The 16,566-nt window shown below is 32.5% G+C and overlaps 1 non-coding gene across 1 annotated transcript; it reads left to right on the plus strand.

Annotated features, from left to right (window-relative positions):
* The first annotated feature begins 14,064 nt into the window (after positions 1–14,064).
* LOC122722571 lies at positions 14,065–14,136 on the plus strand. Its single transcript, XR_006349509.1, has one exon. It is a non-coding gene; the product is annotated as a small nucleolar RNA snoR118 (small nucleolar RNA).
* The last annotated feature ends 2,430 nt before the right edge of the window (positions 14,137–16,566 follow it).

The raw sequence follows: 16,566 nt of genomic DNA on the forward strand, positions 1-16,566 counted from the left end.
TCGCAAACAAATCGGCAAAATAATCACTAATAAATTCATGCAATTCTGCCCCACCTTCAACTCAATCTCCATCATTATTCCTCAGCCTTTCTATCTTATTATTAGCCTTCCTACCCTTGATATAGGCATGGTAAAATTTTGTATTTCTATCCGTATTATTCAACTAGAAAGTCTTTGCTTTTTGTCGAGCTTGAATATCTTCAAATTCTAGCAAATTGTTCCATTCACGTCTATGAGCAAGGTAAGCAGAATTAGAAAGGGTGTTTTCCTCCTCTTCTAATAGTTTCTGAATGATACGCTTCCTATCACGTTTGTCTCTATTTTGTTAGGCCCCCTATCTACTTATCTCCTGCACACAATTATCACGTTTATCCAATATTTTAGCATTGGAAAACCTAGTCCACCCTTTACGCACAACGTTTTCTAACTCGTTATCAAGTAACCATGAGTTATCGAATTTAAACTTCCTTCTCCCTACTGTCACAACATCAACTCTAGTGGAAAATAACAAGAATTTATGATTTGAGACAAGCGAAGAGAGAACTTTAACATTACTGTCTCTAAACTGATTCAACCATTTAGAATTAGCAAAACATTTGTCCAACTTCTCACGAATTACAACTTCCCCATGGCGCCTATGTTTCCAGTAAATTTAGGACCTATCGTAATTACCTCAGCCAAATCGGCATCCTCCACCGCTGAATGGAAGTCATTCATAAAAAATTATGGTTGTACTAAGCCACCTTCTTTCTCATCGTGTGACAAAATATCATTAAAATCACCTAAGTATATCCAAGCTTTGTCATCTCTATTCGCCAAAGCTCTTAACAAATTTCATGAAGACCTCCTGTAATTCCTTTCTGGATGACCATAGAAGCCTGTAAACCGAACAAACTCTCCTTTCCAATGAAAATTATAATCAATAAAATATTTTGAGTACCCTGTAATTTGAATATCCACAGTATTATTCCACATCAAAGCTAAACCTCCACCTCTTCCCATGTTATCCACTGTAAAATGATTTGAAAAACCCAAACTACATCTAACCTCCTCTACCTTCCTGTCATTCGCTCTAGTTTCTATCAAGAACATAGTGTTTGGCTTGTGAATCAAGGAATATTCCTTGAGAATTCTTACCGCCTGGGTATTGATAAGACCCTGGCAGTTTCAGCTAAGGGTCGTCATAGCTTTCGGCTGTCATGTCTCACATGACTAGCCGTTGAATTATTTTGAGAAGCTTCATTCGAATCCTTTAACACAGAAACAAATGGTGCTTTGTTGTTATTTTCCTCACGTTACCTTTTTTTTCTTATCATCAGACTTTGTAATTCCCTCATGCTCCATTTGGTCCATTAAGGAATTGGTCTGGTCCACTGATTCCACCTCCATCCCTAAAGACAATCTCTCTTTCTTAAACCCACTTAATGTATTGGTCAAATAAGGATCATGATAGCCAAAATTATGCATGTCACGTAAACTGCCTTTTTTACCTTTCTCAATTTTTGCCTTAGAATTAGCCATACCTTCCAGAGATTCTTTCCTAATTCAACTACTCTCCCTCTTTGCAGCCCTGCGTGGAGAAGCCCAGAGCGATTCATCCCACCCAAACCGGATGTCTTCTTTCTTAATCTTCAACCTCCATTCACAAAAACTGTCTGTATGTCCCAATTTTCTACACAAATAGCAGAAGGTGGATAAACGTTTATATTTAAAATAAACAAAATAGACTAAACCATCTGGAGCCACCAATTTCTTCTTTCATCGTAACGATTGCAAAATATTGAGTTTTGTTATGACCCTTATAACCTCAAGGTTTTCCATTGTAATGATACTACTATCATACTCCACAAACTGCCCCATGAAATCTCTCAACTGCTAAGCAGATGCTTCATTCATATAACCAGGTGGGATATCAGACACTTGAACCCAATAATATGCATTAAGGAGAGAGATGGTTAAAGGATCAGTAGCAGTTCAATTTTATCCCACACAAGGAGATGTTTATTAAAGTGCCACGTGACCCATTCCAGACTCTTTTTACATCAACTTCATTATAAAAGCAGAATAGATGACATTTGGCTCCTATATCTTGAATATCCATACCACCTATAGGGTGCCAAAGATCGGCCAAAACATTCTTCATAGTCACAAAATTAATTGAATTCAATGTTAGAAACATTTCAATAAGGCAATGTTCATACGTTGTCGTAGGAGCTCTTGGTAATGGGGCTAAGCGGATCTCATTGCTCCTCTTCATCAGCCAAGGAATGACCATTTAACATATCCTCTATAGAATGAGAGAAAAAGAGAAAAATAGAATAAAGATAGAAAATAGAAAAAAAAAGAAGAAAAGAGGAAAAGAAGAGAGGCGAAGAATAGAAGAGAAGATAGATTAGGTTTTCACAGAAACTTAGGGTATTGAAACCTACCGGAGAAAAGATGCATAGTGCATTCGAGAGGATGATAACTCAAAAGGACTAAATTTTCAAACGAAAAATTATTAAAATAAAAATTAATTAAATTAAAATTTTACAATATTTTTAAAATTGACAACCTAAGAATTAAATTATTAAAATTTATAAAAAAAATAAAAACTAAATTGGGAATGGAACAAAATAATACCTTGCAATATAGGCACCAAACTGCTGATTTTCTAAGAATTACAAATTCTAAATAGACTAAATAGCAAGTTTTTCTTTTTTAATAGCATAAGAGGAGATCTATAAAATCGCCCCTAATTATTACTATTATTAAAGTTGATATTTATATTTAAAAAATTCATTAAAATATTTTTAAATTAATATTAATTTCTTTTATTTTTAAGACTTTAGTCTTTTCATACATTTTATAAATATTTTCCAACAATATCGCGTTAATTAAATTTTAAATAATCATTTGCCTACTCATGGAATTTTTGCCATTATAAAATTTTCATATATTTATGTAAAAAAATATATTAAAATATCTATTTTGAGAGGGTATTTTTGTCTTTCCAAAAATATTAACAGATAAATAAATCGAGACTAATATCATTTTCATGGTAATATAATGTTGAATTTAATTTTTTTTTTTTTAACAAAAAAGATATTAGTGGTTGTAGGCAATTTTGAAGAAACGAAGTCTGAGCAAGAACAGTTAGGAAGAGGAAATTTAGAAAGATTCTACAATATTGTTGGAACCAAAACAGAACTCACCTGAATTTTGATTACTTTATTTTCAACAAACCCATCAGCCAAACAAATCCAAGACTCAAAACTGAACAAACAAGTAGAAGAAGAAGAAAAGAAGAAGATCCCATCTTGATTCTTAGCAGGCTTGCTCACTGAGCCATGGGAGAGCTAGGGAAGATGGAGGAATGACAGATTCTGAGAAGTGAGCACTTTCTATTTTATATTTTCTTTCTTTCTTTCATAACCCAACTGCCAATAGCAGACTGCATCTCTGAAACTTCCATTACTGTATAGTCCTCAAGGAGGATTATGCATCCTTATGCTTGGCTTGTGCATGCCGATAATGGTGATGGTGGCCAAGGCCATTGTTCACTTCTTCTGGAAAAGGCATGATTTGAGGATCTCTCTCTGCTTCTTATCACCAGAAATGAATCGTCTGTAATCATGATATATCTTAATATTTTATTTGGTCTAGTGGTTTAAATTTAAAATTTTAATTATCAATATTGAAAATTCGGTAGGTTTAGTCGATTTTCTTTTTCAAATATTGGAGATTAGCTATTAATTTTTCACTTTTATAAAATTTAGTGTATATATATATATATTTAATTTTTTATTACAAAAATTAATAATTAAAAAAATAAATGAAAAGATTTGAACAAGAGAATTTTATTTTTTATATTTTAGAATAAAAAAATAAGATTATTCATTAATTGGCTTGATTTTTCAGTGATGAGAATATTCTATTATTAAACTAAATAGATTCTCATTATTATTATTATTATTTGGTATTATAAAAAATGAATTGATAAGGCAACACAAAGGAATAAAATGATAATGGACCTACTCAATAATTACCTCTTCAAATAGGACAAAGAAGAAAGGGAAGTTGGAATCATTGATACATATGCTAATGCTGGTCCTAGCCTTCTTATAATATTCTTTATTATTTTTCAAATGAAATTCACAAATATAAAAATAAAATTTAAAATTTCTTAAATTTATTCAAATAAATTTATCATCATATTAAATCTGTAAGTATTATAATATTCTTGATTTAATGTGTCTAATTTAATTATACAATAAATTAATGATAAATTACCAAGTTAATTTAAAATTTAAAATTAAAAAAATTGGCTAACTTTCTATTTTTCCACTTTTGCCCGCAATAAAAAAAATTATTGGTATGATATAATACAATTAATATTGTCACATTTTAGAGTATAATTATTGATAAAAAATAATATTATTTTTGAGTAATTTATACATTTAATATTGTATGCACCAATTAATACAATACAATTAATATTGTATGCATCAATTCAAGCCTAAAATATTGTTTTTTTTAGAAAAAAATAGAAGAAATTATTTTTTTATATAAGAAAACTGCATTTATTAAGAATATGATCAATTCACATTATTATTATTTTTGAGCAATGATTTTACATTATTACGTCATGATTCATGAACTCTCTATCAAAATAAATTTAGAATTAATAAAAACAAACGTTATCATTTTAAAATTTTTGCAATTGCATTTTCTATTAATTTAATTTTAATTAAATTTTATATATTATTTTAAATATAACCATTATTATTATTAGTATTTAATAAAATTACCACTGTTATATTATCGTTATCTCATGTTGTTATTATATCGATAAATTATCGTTATCTCAGATTATCATATCGGTAAATTTGAGTACAATCGTTAAATTTTTTTTAAATTTAAAATTTTTTATTATTTTATTTAAAATTAAAATTTATAATATTAAAAATTTATATTATTATTAAAATATATTTTTAATTTTATTTATAATTTAAATATACTATTTTATATTAATTTAATTTCAAATTAATTTATCTTTTAAACTATTTTTTTAAATCTAGTCTAAATATTATTAGAATTTAAAAAAAATACATAATTAATAATATTATTAAAAGTAAAAAAAATTAAAAAAAAATAAAGCTAATAGTTGCAATTATACTGTATATTAATTTAATGACGAATTAAATTCTATTTTTACAATATGCTTTAGCTTTTTTATAAAATATTTTCAACTATAATGTACTTTTTAACTAAAATAATAATTATAGTAAATAATTAGAAAAAATAATATAAGAAGTGGGTTAATTATTGGAGATTAAATTAATTTAAATTAATATAAACAAATTATTGATAAAATTAAAATAAATATAATAATAATATTAAATATTTTAACTATAAATTTGAATTTTAAATATAATAATAGAAAAACTCAAATTTTAAAAAAATTATAATTACACATGACTTTATAAAGTTTTATCAGCAAATGATATGGGAACAGCAATAATGTGATAGATGACCTGATAATTTTTATACACCAATATATAAAGTTAAATTAAGAGTTTAATTGAGAATTATATTAATATAAGATATAATTATAAAAATTTAAAAGGATAAATTTTTTTTATTTATGAATAACTCATAAATTTATACGCAATATATGAATAAAGATATAGGTAGTTTCTGTGCAGAAACAGAAGAGAGAGAGGAAGAAAATGAGAACTTTTATTTAAAATCAGAAAAATGACGTTATGTCCAGTTCTGGAAGCATCGCTTCCTGTTTATACCAAACTGAGTCACACGCACAACATGTGCATACAAACAACTCAATCTAAACAAAACGACACAGTTTAGATAAACAATATAAAATAGCAACTACAATCAATAAAACGACATAGCTTTTAACACCCCCTCCTCAAGTTGAAGTTGGGAGAGGCAGAAGATTTAACTTGCTGGTTAATGTGCTATGGCGGGAGGCTGGTAGGGCCTTGGTGAATAAGTCTGCCAGTTGTTCTTCAGTAGTGACATGGTGAGGTAATATAAATCCCCGTTGAAGTTGATCTCTCACCAGGTGGCAATCTATCTCGATATGCTTCGTGCGCTCATGGAAAACCGGATTGGCAGCAATGTGGATGGCAGCTTTGTTATCACAGTGCAGTGGAATGGGCAATTGGATGTGAACCTGCAAATCCTGCAAAATATAGCTAATCCAGAGGAGTTCACATACAGTGTTAGCCATTGCACGATACTCAGCCTCAGCTGAGGACTTAGAAACAGTAGGCTGTTTCTTTGTTTTCCAAGAGACAAGGCAAGGGCCCAAGTATATGCAATATCCAGATAGTGACTTTCTGGAATAAGTGCAAGCTGCCCAATCAGAGTCACAGTAGGCATTTAGAGATAAATCAGTACTTACAGGAAAATAAAGCCCCTGATGTAAAGAGCCCTTAAGATAGCGAAGCACATGTAAAGCAGCCTCCCAATGAGGCTTTCAGGGCATGCTCATAAATTGACTCAAGTGTTGCACAGCATAACATATATCAGGCCTTGTGAGATTAACATAAAGGAGCCTCCCAATCAGTCTCCTATATAAATCAGGTTTATCAAAAACCTCTCCTGAATCAGGAGATAAATGCAATCCTTGAGGTAAAGGACAAGAGGCAGGTTTGCAATGAAACATGCCTGCATCTTTCAATATGTCCGAAATATACTTAGTTTGACTGAGTAAAGTTGCTTGAGAGGATCTAGCAACCTCCAGTCCCAAAAAATATTTTAGGGGTCCCAAATCTTTGATAGTAAATTTTGAATGTAAAACAAGTTTGCATTCAGTAATGGCATCAATGGAGTTTCCAGTCAAAATAACATCATCAGCATATATAAGCAATATCAAAGTTAAAACATCAGTGTGCTGTATAAAGAGACAATGATCATGGGGGGACTGCACAAAGCCTAAACCCTTCAGAAAAGTGGTAAATTCAATGTTCCACTGTCTGGAGGCTTGTTTAAGCCCATATAAGGACCGTTTAAGCAAGCAAACTTTCCCTGGCTGAGCTTTGTGATAGCCTTGGGGAGGTGTCATGTACACCTCTTCATCAAGATTACCATGTAAAAAGGCATTGTTTATATCCAATTGAAAAATAGGCCACTGTTTGGAGGTAGCAAGAGCAATCAAAACTCTTACAGTTGTAAGTTTGGCCACAGGGGAAAATCTATCCTTATAATCCAACCCCTCAATCTGGTTGTAGCCCTTGGCCACCAGCCGGGCCTTATATCTCTCTATATCCCCATTTGACTTAAATTTCACTTTATAGACCCATTTACAGCCTATTGCTTTCTTACCCTTAGGTAAATTAGTGAGCACCCAAGTGCTGTTATTTTCCAGGGCCTGAAGCTCTTGCTTCATGGCTTCAACCCAATGTGCATCCTTAGATGCTTGAGTGAAAGTACAAGGTTCAGAAGCCTTGTTAACATTGCAAATGTAAGATTGATGTAGAGGATGGAAGGTCATAAAGGATATTTGCTGGGAATCAACATAGTCTTGCATCCAGATAGGGGCTTGTCTATGCCTTTGTGTCCTTCTAACTGAAGGATGTTTCTGTAGGTCATCACTGGTGTGACCAGATGGACAGGTTTCAACAACAGGACAATCATTCTCAATCACAGGAATAGGAAGCACATGATTTTCAATCCGATTGCTATCTTGGAAGGGAAAAATATTTTCATGAAAGATAACATCCCTACTAATAAAGAAGGTTTTATCATTGATGTTATAAAGCTTATAGGCTTTGTGTGTGCTGGCATACCCTATCATCACAGCCTTAATGGCTCTTTCTTGAAATTTATCCTTCTGAATTCCCACAGAAGTAGCAAAACACAAGCAACCAAACTTTCTCAAGTGAGAATAGTCAGGTGGGGTCCCATAGAGCCTCTCATAAGGCGTGGACCAACCAAAATGCTCCATAGGCATTCTGTTAATGAGGTAGGTGGCAGTTAAAATGCATTCTAACCAAAAATGAATTGGGGCTTGTGATTGTATTTTCAAAGCTCTAGCAGTGTCAAGTATGTGTCTGTGTTTCCTCTCTACAACTCCATTCTGTTGTGGAGTGTAGAGGCAGGATCTTTGGTGCTTAATTCCCTTGCTCATAAGCAGAGAACTATAATTATGGCTTAGAAACTCCCCTCCATTGTCACTTCTAATGACTTTAATGGTAGTATTAAACTGATTTTCTACCATGTGTATAAAGTTTCTAGTCAAGCTAAAGGCCTGACTTTTTAAGTGCATCATGAAGGTCCATACAGCCCTACTATAGTCATCAACAATGGTGAGGAAGAACTTAGCTCCAGTGATAGAGCTAGTCTTATATGGCCCCCATATGTCAATATGGACCAATTCAAAAGGTTTTGAGGCTAAGGTGTGGCTTCTGGGAAAAGGTAATCTGGCTTGTTTAGCTAAGGGGCAAACAGGACAGCATCTCATAGCCTCATTACTGATGTTCATGCCTTTAACATGTTTGAGCTTACCTACTGATGCATGCCCTAGTCTATCATGCATGTCATTCATGGTCACTACATGCTTATGTGTCTGCTCAAGTTGCATGGAATGTTCTTTATTCAAATCCATTTGGGAGAAAGTGCTATTTACAAAGCTGTGAAGATCAACATTAGAGTTCATGATTTCAAACAAACAATTCCTTACATCAGAATGAGAAAAGCTCATTTGGTTCAGCCTGAAGAGGCCTCTTTGTTTCTTGCCTATGGCCACCACCTTCTTATTCAGTGGGTCCTGTATAAGGCAATAATCCTTCCACATTACTATACAGTAGCCATGGCTATTCATTAATTGACCAACAGAAATCAAGTTATATTGAAAGTGTGGAATGTAAAGAACATCATCTAAAATCAATTTTCCAAAGAGATTTAGCTTTCCAGATTGAGTAACTTGAGTTGTTTTCCCATCTGGAAAGCACACACAGATGTGCTTGTGTAGTGGATGTAAGGTGGTGAACAGATTGTTGTCTGAACACATGTGATTTGTGGCTCCAGTGTCTAGGATCCAATTAGATACATTTTGCATATGTGCATTGCAAGTGTTATAGACAGTAGACTTACCAGCAAAGTCCATGAAATGTGCCTCAGATCCATGAGATGTGCTTGGAGCAAGAGTTCCTTTCCCTTTTACAAGCTGGGAGACTTCTTGTTTTAAAGAGCTCAGCATGGATGTCAATTCATGTATTTTACCTGATGTGTCCAGGTATTCCAGAGGATTATCCTCTTCTGACTTGTTGCCCTCAAAAGCAGCCATAATTATGGTGCTTCTATTTCCTTTGAAAGATTGGGTTCCTGCCTTGTTCTTACCCTTGAACCAATCAGGGTACCCAATCAGCTTAAAACACCCTTCTCGAGTGTGACCATCCATGTTGCAGAAGGTGCAGTGGCCCTTCTTGACCTCAGACCTCCTTGGTCTGGACAGATTCTGAGCTTGAGCCTTATTTAATAAGGCAAGAGATTCTGAGTTGTCATTCATTGCCCCCAGAATCTCCCTTTGAGACTCAAATTTTACAACCATGGAGTATGCCTTGTTTACTGTAGGTAAAGAGTCCATCCCCAATACCTGATCTCTCACAGACCCAAAGGCCTCATTCAAGCCCATTAGGAATTGCATGAGCCTATTCCTGTTTGTTATTTCAACTATGTCCCTAGAGGCTCCACAGGTGCAGGTTGGAAGAGGTTCGACTGACCCAAGCTCATCCCACAGCCTCTTCAGCTTAGTGAAGTAGACAGATACAGACTGGTTTTCTTGGGAGATGAGAGACATTTTCCTGTGTAACTCATAGATCATAGGACCATTGCACTCTCCAAATCTCTCACAGATCTCTTGCCAGAGATCTCTGGCAGAGGCGGTGTATATGAAACCATCGACTAACTCCTTAGATATGGAGTTGAGAATCCAAGATGTGACCATGAAGTCACATCTTTTCCATTGTTCATAACCTTCACTGTCTTTGCTAGGTGCCGAAGTAGTGCCTTCGACAAAACCTAATTTCATCTTGGCTCCTAAGGCTATTCTAATTGCCCTACTCCAAGATCTGAAATTAGTTCCTACAAGAGGTGCGGAAACGAGACTCATACCTGGATGGTCGGATGTTTGAAGGCTCAGTGGGTCTCCCATCCCCGCATTCGCGATCTGCAATTTTTCTGGAGCTCCAGTCCCTTTCTGTTCCTTGCTATTGCTCGCCATGACCAGATCTATTGAAAGAACCAAGGATCTCTCCTATGCAATCGGCGACGCGCCGGCGTGAGTTAGGAACCGCGCTCTGATACCATGTGCAGAAACAGAAGAGAGAGAGGAAGAAAATGAGAACTTTTATTTAAAATCAGAAAAATGACGTTATGTCCAGTTCTGGAAGCATCGCTTCCTGTTTATACCAAACTGAGTCACACGCACAGCATGTGCATACAAACAACTCAATCTAAACAAAACGACACAGTTTAGATAAACAATATAAAATAGCAACTACAATCAATAAAACGGCATAGCTTTTAACAGTTTCTCTGCAGCCTGACTATCTCCTTTATAAAAGAGAGAGAGAAAAAAAAAAAAAGCTACAAAGATATGCGTATTCGTTAGCAAACTTCTTACATGAATACGATTTAAAATGGATTCAAAAAATAAATAAATAAATTTTATTTAATTTTTATATAAAATTCATCATATTTCTATATTTTAAATCTATTTATATCATGCTTAAATAAATATTTGTCATCAGATGAATATCAAATCAATTTAAATCTAATTATGGTTTCATTCATATGTTTAGCAATAGTTTACAATAACCTTTATTCTGATAAATTGGATAAAGTTATACTATATTAGGTCTGCATAGTTTATCAAAATTTAGTAATTTAATTTTTTAAAAATCTAATTAAAGTGTCATTATAAATTTATCAATTTAAACTCTTTATTTTTTTTAAATAGTTAATTTTTTTAGTCTCAAATATTTATACTATTTAATTATTTTAATAAATTGATAATTTTAGTCTGATCAGAGTTATGTTGAGAATAATAAAATATTATTAAATTAAATATTTAATTAAATTTATACATGTACTATATATATTTTAATTAATTATAAATAAATTTCAATAAAATTATCTAATTTAATTATTATTAAATTTATTTTCATGTGAAGTTGAGTCTATATAATTAAAGGTTAAATTATTATTAAATTTCTGAATTTTTATAAAATTAACTATTTAGTTTTTATTTTAAAATATTCATGTTTTTTTTATAAAATTTAATTTTTTAGTTTTTTCTGTAAAAAAATTATTAGTTGATTTAGTATTATTTATATTATTTATTTTCAATAATTTTAATTATATATATAATACTGTAATCTCATAAAATAAGTTCGCTATTAATTTATTTGATAGAATATCCGAAAAATTTAATTTTATATTTTAATTGAATAATTTTAAAGTGGAAATGAATTAATAATTTTTTTAAAATTTAAAAAATTTCATTTTATAACACCATAATGAAAATATAAATTTTATTTTATTTAAACGAATATGATATTAAAATTTTTTATTAGAGTGCGATTAATTTTTAAAATCATTCTCGGTTCTAATTGTTTTTTTTTCTTGTTAATTAGATAAAATCCGTTTATGACATTTTTTAAAATTGAAATTCTCGATAACGTGACATAAAGCATCCTTGACAATACTCTCACAGTTAAACACACCCTAATCAAAATTGGAAGGATTTTTAACTATGAGAATTTAATTAGTATTTGGTGGAGCACTTATGTGAATCTTGAAAATGAGATTTTTTTTTTTTTTTTTTAAAAAGAGTTGTTTGCCTGTGGTGATAGAATTCAAGAGAAAATATATTGGAACTGGACTTGGCACAATTGGTCACTAATAGATTACCTTTTTGGAACATTAATAATTAGTACTGTGTTATGACTTTATTAGTGGAACTTTTCATTTTATTTTCAAGTTGTGATTAACCCTATAAAATATTTATTTTCATAAGTAATTAATTTATCTATTAGAAATTAAGATAATTATATATATATATATATATATATATATATATTATTTCACTTTTAAATCACGTCAGATGAATTGGGTTTCTTTTTTATTAGTTTAGCTTGTTCAATTGTGGACTGATTGCGCGCTAACGAATCAGTTTTTATAGTGAGTTATGATGAGTTTTGAATCTGACTCTCTTATAAGATTTGATTATGGTTTGAATGTCAATAACTTATACTTTATATCTAATCGATGAGCGAAAATCAAATCATTTCCAAATTATAGTTATAAATGAATTAAAATTGATTAAAAAATAAATCTACTTTTTTATTGATGAAGCATGACTCACATTTATATTATATAGATTTGGATGCATAAAGCATATATAAACCAACACCAAAACTTGCAATAATTTGTCTAAATTAAAATAATTTTAAAAATTTTAATTAATTTAATCTAACTTCACCTAATTATAGAAAGTTGGTAGAGGATTTGTTATGCACATAATTAACTGCTCCTTTTTTTTCTTTCCATATTTGACAAATTTTCAGATTCTGGTCCACTTCTGGCTGGGAAGACCATCCCGGCCAGCCTAATTCATTGGTGAATCCAAATAAAAAAAATATTTATAATTTTAATCTAGTTAAATTATGTTTGGAAGAATTTTTTTTTATTAACATTTAGGATTTAAAATAATAATATAATTTGAAATTTGAATTCAATATAAATCTGTTTAACATTCATCTTCATTTTAAATTTAGAATTAAAATATTTTAGCTAAATAAAATACTTTAAAATTTCAAATCCATAAATTAAACATAATTTTCTAAATTTTGCCTTTTTAATAAAAAAACCACTAGTTGTTTTTTTCCATATTGCACGAGTAATTTACTATAATATAATTTAATAGTTAATTTGATAATTCATATTTTTAAATTATATTATAATTTTTTTACAATAAAATTCTCAAGCACACTATTTTTTTACAATTTTTTAAGATATTTTTTATCTTTAAAATCAATTATATAATTTTATGATACTAAACTTATCATCTTAAAAAATTAACATTTTAATTCGGAAACGAGACATTTTAGAATTAACCTAAAGTTTTTCATATATAATGATTCGATTTTGCCTAAAGAAATACGACTCTGTAGATGGCTTTGCAAACAAAAATAACCTAAACCCGCGTGACACGTTCTCGGGTCACGATGAGTTGGATTCGGAACACTACGGGCCGCAGATCGTAACTCTAGAAAGTCTTGGGCTTCCGTTCGAGAATTTAAAAGACATTGGGCTACAAGTGGGCCTGACAAAAGGCCCACGCCCACTGCCTACAAAAGATCCCTTATCCTTGTCCATCTGTTGAAATATTCCACTGCAAAATTCAATTCCCCCGTATATGCTCCAAACAAGACTGACACTATCTCCTCTAACCCTAACTTTCCGCTTAAGCGCCATCTGCTTAAAGGACGAAGCCGATTAATGCCGGTCGCCGATTATTCTTCCTATTCGCTTATTTCGATTGCCATTGATGAGTCTGACTGCTTTTTTTTTTTTTTTGGAATTTTTGCCCGATGATGCATATCATAAACTTATTGAGCGGTTGCAAATGGTAGTTTTAGTTCACTCTGGCCTTCGCTCGCCACCAGTTCCTCCACCGTCTTTTGCACATATATATATATATATATACATACATACACATGCACACACAAACGCACCAGTGTTGTGGTGGCGTGTGAAGGCTTTTGATGGACGCCATTTGGCTAAAACTGCGAATGATTTGTTGAAAGCTATGAGATCTGAGGGCTTTTTTTATTTAATTTTTCAAAGCTATGCATTTTGCCTGAACGGTGAATGTGTTTAATTACGCTAGTGTTGGCTTTGCATGTATGCTTCCTCTGGTCTCTGGGCCTGATCTATTCCAGTTAGGATACTTGTTTAGATGTTGCATTGGTCATCTTGTCTTTTGATATATTGATTTGCCTAGATTTTTCCGCTAGTTAAATGCTGGGTGTTTGGTATTTGTTTTGGACTGTGAATGATGATTCTTGCACTGGGCTCTGAATTATTGATGGAAATGCAAGCCTAGAAAGCTTTATCTGACTCCCTTCTCTCTCTCTCTCTCTCTTTATTAGTCTTGGTGGGTTGTCTCTCTAGGGAATACGATAAGCTAATTGAATAATTGCCCATAAACCTTACTATGCTTTCATTCTATTTCTCTCTGTTTTTGTCCTTAATATTTACAAATTTTTATTGGTTTTAAAACAGTTGTGGTGTCTGTGCTTCTTATTCAGATCCTTTGTAATTCCTGGTTCATCAATTCATATTTAAGAGCTTCTTTGTCTTTTGAATTTGCTATACCCCAACTGATGACACCTGATCAAATGGGAAGTTGCTTTGATGCCTCCCATCTTCACTATCTGTACTTCTGTCCCCAGTTATACTGGCTGGTGGTGGTTTTTATTATTGTTTGAATTTATTCTGTTATCTGTGAAGATGTTGATCGACTTTTAATGAAAATCATGTTTTTCACTGCCCGAAGTTACAAGAGTTTGATCAGAGGGCTTATAAAGCTATCTAAATTTGCTCTTCTTTTTTTTTTTTTTTTGGGGGGGGGGGGGTGTAGACAGAATAATGTCACTTTTAATAATTTGTGTAATGGTCCAGAATATTATTATGCTATTGAGTTTATCAACTTTGTTGTGCAATAGTTGGATAATAGGATACTGAGAATTATCTTCCTTTCTCACTGCCCAATGATGGAAAATGAGAAGTTAATTGAGTGGTTACTAGGACGTCCACTGAGAGCATTTTGCCATCTATACCTGTATCAGCATTGCTGTGATCTCTCTGTCTGTCTCTCTCTTTTTTTTCTTTCTTTCTTTACTAGGGTTGATGTTGTGATAAGGCATCAGTGGAAACTAGGTGCAACCTCGATGAACTATTCCAGCTTTGATATCTGAGGGCATTTTTGGATTATGTGCATCCCCAAGGTTTCAGTACATGTTGGATGTTAACTTTTATCTGTAATCATTTTCACTTCTATGCTCTATGTTCATTTGAGCCAGTCATTTTACTTTTACACCATACTAATTTTGTCTTCTTAGTCATGTGTAGTAGACATTTCAGTGGAAGTGATCTCATTGTTCGAGTGGTGACTTTATTTTCCATTTGTTAGCTGCCTCTATTTCGTACTTCACCTCTTACTGTTTTGCTTGAACTCTTTCCCTTCTTCTCATTATTGTTATTGATGGTGGCGGCAATGGTGGTAGTCATTTCCTTTATAATTGAGAGGTGAGGAGGTTCTATGCGAAAAATAAAGTCCTACTATGAATGAGATGCTTTAAATATAGATGCTGGGAAGGTGGTTGTGCTGCAGAAATGTCATCTTTCTATTTTCTCTGCATTAGCTGTTGTTTTCTCTTCATTTTGATGTCATGTACAATAATCATTGAGTTGTTTTCAAGTGTTAGTTTTTCTTTTTTGTGTGTGTTTGGGGGGGGGGGGGGGTATGTTGGGAGTTGCACAGTGTTACAACTAGAAATAACCCCATTGATTATATTATGCCCAATGATGGACAAATCAACCGAATTGAGTGGTTGCATGGTTTTTTATCATTAGTCTATCACAACCACCTCTGTGTGTGTATGTATGTTGTTCGTGATGTGTGTGTGTGTGTGTGTGTGTGTGTGTGTGTGTGGCGTGAAAAGGCATTGATAAAAACCATGTGCGTTTAACCACAGATGATCTGTTGAAGCTATGAGATCTGAGGGCCTATTATTGAATGCAGCCAACGTCCAGGGTGGTTTTTTTGTTGAATTGTGTGGTGTTATGAGCTGAATTCCCAATCTCTGTAGCATGTGGGATAGTTATATTTGTTTAGTGTGTATTTTGTTGATGGAAATAATTTTTTGTGTAGGTAGCTGATGTTGTCCCTAAAAGAAAGTCTGCGTGATCTAACTTATATTGTATTCCATTAGTGTTGGGAATAGGATATCAGAGATTGGGCAATTCTAGCTTAGACTTGGTCCATGTTGGACCTAAGACAAATGTGTGGTTACATATTTTTATGTTGGTCTCACTATACCAATTGTGTCTCCGGTCCACCGTGGACTGGGCTAAGCAAGAATTTCCTAAAAGATTTCAAATGTCTGTTTATCCTCATCCTTTAGACCACTTGATGAAGAATTGAAGTTGTGATTTGTTTTTCATCTTCAATATGAAAAATTGTAAGCTGCCAGGCTGTGTCAGTATGTGATGTGAAATATGGATGCTCATGGAGTAGACCTGTGTCGGTTCTATGCCACAGCTCCGTGTCAAAGGTGATTGAAGCTAAAAGCTATCAAGGTTTACAAAATTGAAGGCCGAGATGGCCTAGAGGAATTGTTGGATGTTACGGTAAATGTGATGTTGAGATTTCTGTTTGCAGCTAGATTTTTCAATTTGTAAGCATTAATTTATTTATCAAATGTAAATATTTGTGAAACTGATCGGATGATATTGATATGGGATCATGGTGAGGATTTTCATTGCTCT

The sequence above is a fragment of the Manihot esculenta genome, chromosome 18, assembly GCF_001659605.2.
Source record: "Manihot esculenta cultivar AM560-2 chromosome 18, M.esculenta_v8, whole genome shotgun sequence".
Classification (NCBI taxonomy): domain Eukaryota; kingdom Viridiplantae; phylum Streptophyta; class Magnoliopsida; order Malpighiales; family Euphorbiaceae; genus Manihot; species Manihot esculenta.